Source organism: Meleagris gallopavo, chromosome 7, assembly GCF_000146605.3.
Source record: "Meleagris gallopavo isolate NT-WF06-2002-E0010 breed Aviagen turkey brand Nicholas breeding stock chromosome 7, Turkey_5.1, whole genome shotgun sequence".
Classification (NCBI taxonomy): domain Eukaryota; kingdom Metazoa; phylum Chordata; class Aves; order Galliformes; family Phasianidae; genus Meleagris; species Meleagris gallopavo.
In genome coordinates this window covers 21,548,484-21,555,104 of record NC_015017.2, presented here as the reverse complement: position 1 = coordinate 21,555,104, position 6,621 = coordinate 21,548,484, and the positions used below count along the sequence as shown (strand labels likewise).

The window sequence follows — 6,621 nt, the reverse complement described above, 5'->3', positions numbered from 1 at the left end:
AGATTTTGGAGTTAATATTTGTTCTACACTATTTTTCACTGAAAATGAATGACAAAAAGGAGTTAATAGAAACTTTTTTTTTGTCAATTTGATTGCAACATCAGAAAAAGAGCTCAGTTTCACATGCACATTTGCAGAAATGAGCCCTGTTTTCCTTGAATTTCAATCTGCATTGTGACATGCTGGCAGCTGACTCTGCTCCTTTCTCAGCAAATTTCTTCAGGTGAAAAAGTGGGAGATGTTTGGAAGGAAGTCTGCTTCTTTTAATCTTATCTAAGCACTCCTGAAAGGAGTTAGAGCTGAAGATAAGGGATGTTGAGTCACATGTGTTTTCTGCCTTGGAGTTAATGTGCATGGGGAATGATCCTATTTCCACAACACCAATTTTAAGCTACTGCAATTCCAGCATTTTTACAAGAGATGTTCCTGATATGTACAAGTATGAAGAGTACCAGGCATAGTCATAACATTTAACTGAAATGGGAAAATTAAGGCTACTGCCTGCTGCCACTGCAGTGCTCAGTAAGAAAATAAAAGCCATGCTTTGCCTTTGAAGTGGTCTTTACTTCAGCCATCCATGGCTAAAAGGGCTTGAGGGGAGGAGAAGAAATTTTTCCTGCTCTCTCAGGTGACATTTAACAGATCTGAACAACAGACACAGATAGCAAGAGTCTACTCAGAAAGGCCTATGGCATGAATGACTAAGCATTTAAAATAGTCATGTATCCCATACACCTAATGTCTCAGTCTTTGACAAAGAACTTTCTTCTTGACTTTATCTTCTTTTTGATAGTAGCCATTACTGACAGGACTGAGATGGACTAAATAGCTGGCACAGTGAAGACTGTCGGAAAGAAGTGCTCAATAATAAAAAAAAAAACACAGCCAACTATCATTAAAATCCTTACAAACTCTCTAAATTCCTCTTGCTTTCATTTGGCAGAGTAACCATCCTAACTACATAACAGCATGCTTTGTAATATATAATGATCAGAACCAGGAGCAATCACTTCTAGCTAGGCAACTTCAATTTCTTCCCTCCTCTTTTTTATTTTTAAATCCTTCTAATAGCACACTAAGTATATGAAATTCTAAGAAGTTCTACTCCATCCGGCCAATAAAACTAACTAGTAGCATAAGCAAAGGAATACAAGAAGCCTATGGGAAGAGCAACTAAGACAAATCACTGGTTGCTTCTCAGAAGCTTACAGTTCTGGATGAATCCAAGATTTAGCCGGCCCTTCACCCACAGCAACAGCTGCTTGCTCAGCACATTTGACTACAGTTTTAACTCCATCTGTGGCCTACCTGTTTCCTTAGCTAAAACTTTCACACCACCATTCTCTGCCCATACACCAGCCTCTTATTTTTCCTTGTCATATACGACCCTACACTAAAGACCTTCCAAAAAAGCCAACCCAGTTTGAAATTAATATACTTAAGATGTTCTTGGGGTAAGAGGGTCCAAAATCCACCGCTTTGTTCTACACCACAAGCCTAGGTGCTGTAAGGCTACTGCTTTGTCTAGGTCAGGCTTCACAAGCATGCAGAAAACATACCACCGTTCTCTTCAACCTAACCTTACTACATCACGTATCTTCTCCCAGGCCTCCCACCTACAGCCTAAAAGCATCACCTCATAACATAACCAGCTTCACAGGCGCAGAGAAGATGTCATTACCTCAATTATGGAAGTGAGTTTCAAGACTGTTGGGGGCAGTTCTGTCCCAGAGCTTCCCAGCATTTCTAATTTCTACAAATCAACACACAGTAATCAAATACACTCCACAAAAATAAAAACAAAAAAACAGAACACCATTGTTTCTAAGATATGTATCTGCAGCTGACTTGTCTACATAATTAACTGCCTAGCTAGAACGTAAAAGATACAATGAAGATGATTTGAGATGCTGTCCATGGAAGGTATCTTGCCATTTTAATACTCAGCATGTATTCAAAGTTATCTCAGTTCAACTTATAGTATCAAAAATATAAGAAATCAGCTCTCATTAATTTTAACGGTGAGAAACATTCCTTCCCAGTCCTGTCAGCTTTGCCACTATCATCACATCACTGTTCAAAAGCAGTTTAACGAGGACAAGAAAACTTCCTGAAAGTGTAAGCAATAAATTCAGGTAATTTAAAGGAGCAAGCAGTTAGGCTACCTTTGGATCTCCTTAAAAACAGGAAAAATGACATTGTAATTTGCTCATTTTGAAAACCTTCTGAAATTAATTTTTAAGTAGTCTTACATCTTCTTTCTTAAGAATTTAAATTATACTTTTCTAAAAATCTTAATATTTTGAGATTATTCAAGATCTACTTTAGCCATGATAACATTACAGAATATTTTGAATTAACACCTTAATTTTAGCTGAATTACCAGTAATCCAAACCCCATTCACTAACAGGGATTAGCAAAGCTCATGTACTAGTTTTTGAGGTCTCCTGTAGTAGTTTTTTTTAGCCTCCTTATTTGTCAAATATAGATATGCACAGTGCAAGAAAATGCAACATACCCTTATACATTTACTGCATACACAAAGCTCAATTAAGGATACATTTGTGGAGAGAGTACAGGAACTGTGTCCTAAGTAAGCAACAACAACAAAAACCACTTTATTTTCTGGGATGCAACAGAACAACCTATGCTTTTTAAGTCATTTTTAGAAGTGAAAGATGAAGGTCTATAACGTGAGATTAACTCTAGAATTATCTAAATTATTATCCAAAGAAAACTGTCATGCATTGGTCAGTAAATACACTAATTGGGTTTTGCTAACAAAGCCTATATTTCAGTCATTCCAGGAGGAAATGCCATTCACACAGAAAATATTTCTTGCTCTCTTTTGTCCAATGCAGGGACGCTTCCAGTAGCCCATTCTCCATTACAGACCAACACCATCTCTGCAGTGATTTATGATAGCATTCCACAGGTCAAGAAGGAAGGAAATTTACATCTTTCCAATCCATAAGTAAAGTACAATGCCCAAACTCAGCATTCAATAGAACAACAAGACAATAAAGCCACCCTATGACATATTTTGGTTGATTTCTGAAAGAAACTGACTGCAATCATAGAGCTTGTGTGTTACAGATCAATTTCCCGATGTTTTTGGAAAACAAGTATGCAGGTTTGAGCACTTTTATCAACAACTAGCTCAGCCAGACACCTCAAACCATCCCACCGCAGTCAGCAAAGCCCACAATCATTCATGCTTGACTTAAGACTGACCCCTAGTGGCCAAGTCTTCTAACTGATTCTCTGCATACCTACCTGCTTCTGAAGAAATGAGACTCCACACTGAGATTCCATTTCAGACTTTCAGCGTTCTCCTCTGAAATCCACTTGAAAATCTTCAATTGATCTATATCATTCAAAATAAAAAAATAAACCAGCTAAAAACTTGTACAATATATAAACTTGTTTTCTTAAACGTGTCTAACCATTCAGCTGTTAAGTACACATGCATAGTGCTACAGAATAAAGGCTTTTAAAAAGAAGTCTAGAAACTACCCCAGAGCGAATCTCTCACCAGCTCTGGAAACAGAGAGCATCCAACTCTTTCCTTTTAGTATCCAACAACTCTTGCAGCTTGAACTAAGGAAAGAAAGCTTTCAGAGTGCTGCTCTGCTTATTTGCACAACAAGTATCTAAGAAAGTACTTCAGAGATAAAGCAGCAGAGTTTCACTGGAAGGTAAGGCCTTCGAGTTAAGTAAATACTATTTAGGCTATGGTTGACCTTAAATATCTATGGTTCATGCGGCAAGCAGAGTATCTGAAGTCAATATTAACTTTCAGATTTCTCAGTATGTTGAATTTCTTACCATGAAACAGAAAGCTGAAACTTTTTTCTTCTAGTTGTGTTTGCATATATTATTAAGTTTTAACTTAAGTACCAGTAAAGCCATGATATCCCATTACAAATTTCACTTAAACCAACATTTATGATTTTATGCATTGTTAAAGGAACAGAATACATCATTTTATCATAGGAAAGAGCCTTGCCAGTTTTTTTCTTCTCTGGTGCACAGAACTAACAAGTACACAACTTACAGAACACAATTCCTTGATAGCTACAAACGAAAGACATAAAAATTAAAAAATAAAAATCTCACTGAAACAAAAATATTGTTAAAACAAAACACACCATCATTAACATCTCGATTTCTACAGCAGTTCTCAGAGCCAGAAACAAAGATCCATTCAGATCCTTGCTAGGCTTCAGAAAGCCATCGGCCATTTCACCCCTCACACCATTTGTCTCCACTCTTAAGAAAGTTCTCCTCAGGTTAAACGGCCGGAGCCCGGGAGGCCTTCCCGCTGAGCCACGTGCACGTACAGGTGCCGTAGTTGTGGTAGCTCCGCATGCAAACCGAGCTTAGGCAGCAAGAGACAGCCGGGTTCTGACGTTAACCTTCTTGTTACCGCCTCTCGGGCTGAGCGGCAGCCAAAGCCGTGAGCCGCTCCCGCGCGCAGCTGAGGAGCAGGAAGGCGCGGGGCTGGCGGGCTGCAGACGTGCTGGAGAGCGGGGCAGCGCCAGCGCACAGGGCGCGCTCACAGCTCCGAGGTCTGCCCGCCAACACGAGCACCGCTGTGCGCGGAGGGTCTAATACGTGCTTTCATAAACGCTTCAAAAAATCCTGCAAATGCCAATTCTGACACGCAGATTTATACTGAAAACGCTGGCCAAATCTTATCGTGCTCAGTTCAAAATACTGTGTGCTAAGTACAGCAACATGCTGTAACTTCCAAGCCGTTCTTTCAGCAGAGTAATTCTTTTTCTGAATGCCAGATGATGTCTTCTTGATGCGCTGGGTGAGATGGAAGCATCTGCTTTCTACTACAGCTCCGCCCGAGCTTCTGCCCTGAAGCGTATAATGGCTGTATTTAGAAAGGAGTAGTGTAAGAGTTGGGCACTGCTGCAGTTACCGTGTTGCTGAGTGTTAGGCAGGTGGAACGCTCCAGCAAAGTATACTTTACAAGAAGTAACAAATGCAACAGCAAATTCAAAATAATTAATTCTCTAGGAGCTTTGCCATTGGTACCAAAACAGCAAATCAAATATTTAAGATTTTCCTTTTGTTTCCATTTTAAGAGTATTCTTGATCTAGTTAAATGATCAGTATTAGTAAATGTTCAGTCAACATTCAGTATGTTAAAAATGTATTGGTATTGTTTTATAGATATGCTTTCATTCCCTTGTAAGGCTGAATGCCACAGATCTTGAAAGTAAGCATTGCTCAAGTATACATGAGTTTACTTACTCAGGCTGTAAGGCAGAAAATATCTCTCAAAGAGGAAAACTAAAAATGAAAATATTCAAAACGCTATCATATTGATATTAGAAGTAGATTATGCCCAGTGTGACTTCTTGGCTGTACCACATGGAGATAAAATTTGAAAATATTGAAGACAGCACCCTCTCTTCTATGTCTCATTACAGATTTCCATTTTATCTTTCTTCAGATACAACCTTCAGTGAAGTTGGTTTTAGTTTTTTTTCCATTGTCTTTGAATATTTGAATATTTCAACTATTTTTCTTAAAATTCACACTTGTGATACAAGTTAAGGGACTGTAAAACCACGTTGTTTGTAACATTGATGTTTAATATCAGAATTCAAAATATTGTAAATGTCATGCTTTCTTTATTTTACTAGATAAAGTTAGTTAGCATAGTGGTCATGTACTTACAGGTATAGTGAAATGAAATAAATACTCCTGGAATACTACTACAGCATGATCCAGGAAGGTTAAATGGGCAAGACTGTCTTGAGGCCATGAAAGACTAGAAGATGGTGTGAAACATGCAGATTTTTAACAGTTCACAGCAGACAAGAAATGTATGTTATTCACACTGAGATGGTAAAAAAAATGGAACACATTTCAGAAGCATCATGTCAAGCTCTGAGACAAAATGCTTCCATGAGAGCAGAGGTAAAAAGGAATTATGTTCTATCTGCTTCTATCACCTATACAGTGGTAATGGAAACAAACAAAAAAAAGGGCATAATATTACTTAGGTTTCCCTTTTATGGTTCCTAATCATAGCTTTTAAGACATTTATTCTATTTTAAAAATATTTATGTTGTAATGACATGAAACAGCTAAACTGGTAAATATTAAACTTGGTAAAGTTTGTATTAAGTGAGGCAAAAAAAGCTTACTGTTCACTTTTAAGAGTTGTCTCAACTGCATCATTGCATACATACTTTACATTTGCATCATTTAGGTTCTGATAAAATGTCATCGTAAGAATAGTGCATGTATTGAGAACATTCAATTTCAGAAGACTGCAAGTCTAGAAACGTACTATATGATATGTCACATACCTGGAATTCTGACAGATTAATACCATGCATCCTACACAACCAGCTATAAAATGTGGAGGCCCCACTAAGCTTTTGAAGTTGCACCTGGCAAAAAAAAAAAAAAGTCCTCAGGTTAAACATTATTCATTAATAAAAGGAAATATCCTGAAGCCAAGAACTTGCTACAAAACATACAAGTAGAATAGCTATATAGTTTAGAAATTATTTGCCAACTATGTTTTGAGGTAAAAATTAGCAGTAAAAATGAAAGAATGACAATGTTATGCTTATTGGAGACACACAATC

The 6,621-nt window shown here is 37.7% G+C and overlaps 1 long non-coding RNA gene across 1 annotated transcript; it reads right to left on the bottom strand.

The window, feature by feature from the left end:
* Nucleotides 1-3,276: 3,276 nt before the first annotated feature.
* LOC109368571 lies at nt 3,277-6,295 on the bottom strand. Its single transcript, XR_004160412.1, has 2 exons — nt 4,153-6,295; nt 3,277-3,368 (listed from the first exon to the last, which is right to left on the bottom strand). It is a non-coding gene; the product is annotated as an uncharacterized LOC109368571 (long non-coding RNA).
* Between the last annotated feature and the right edge of the window lie 326 nt (nt 6,296-6,621).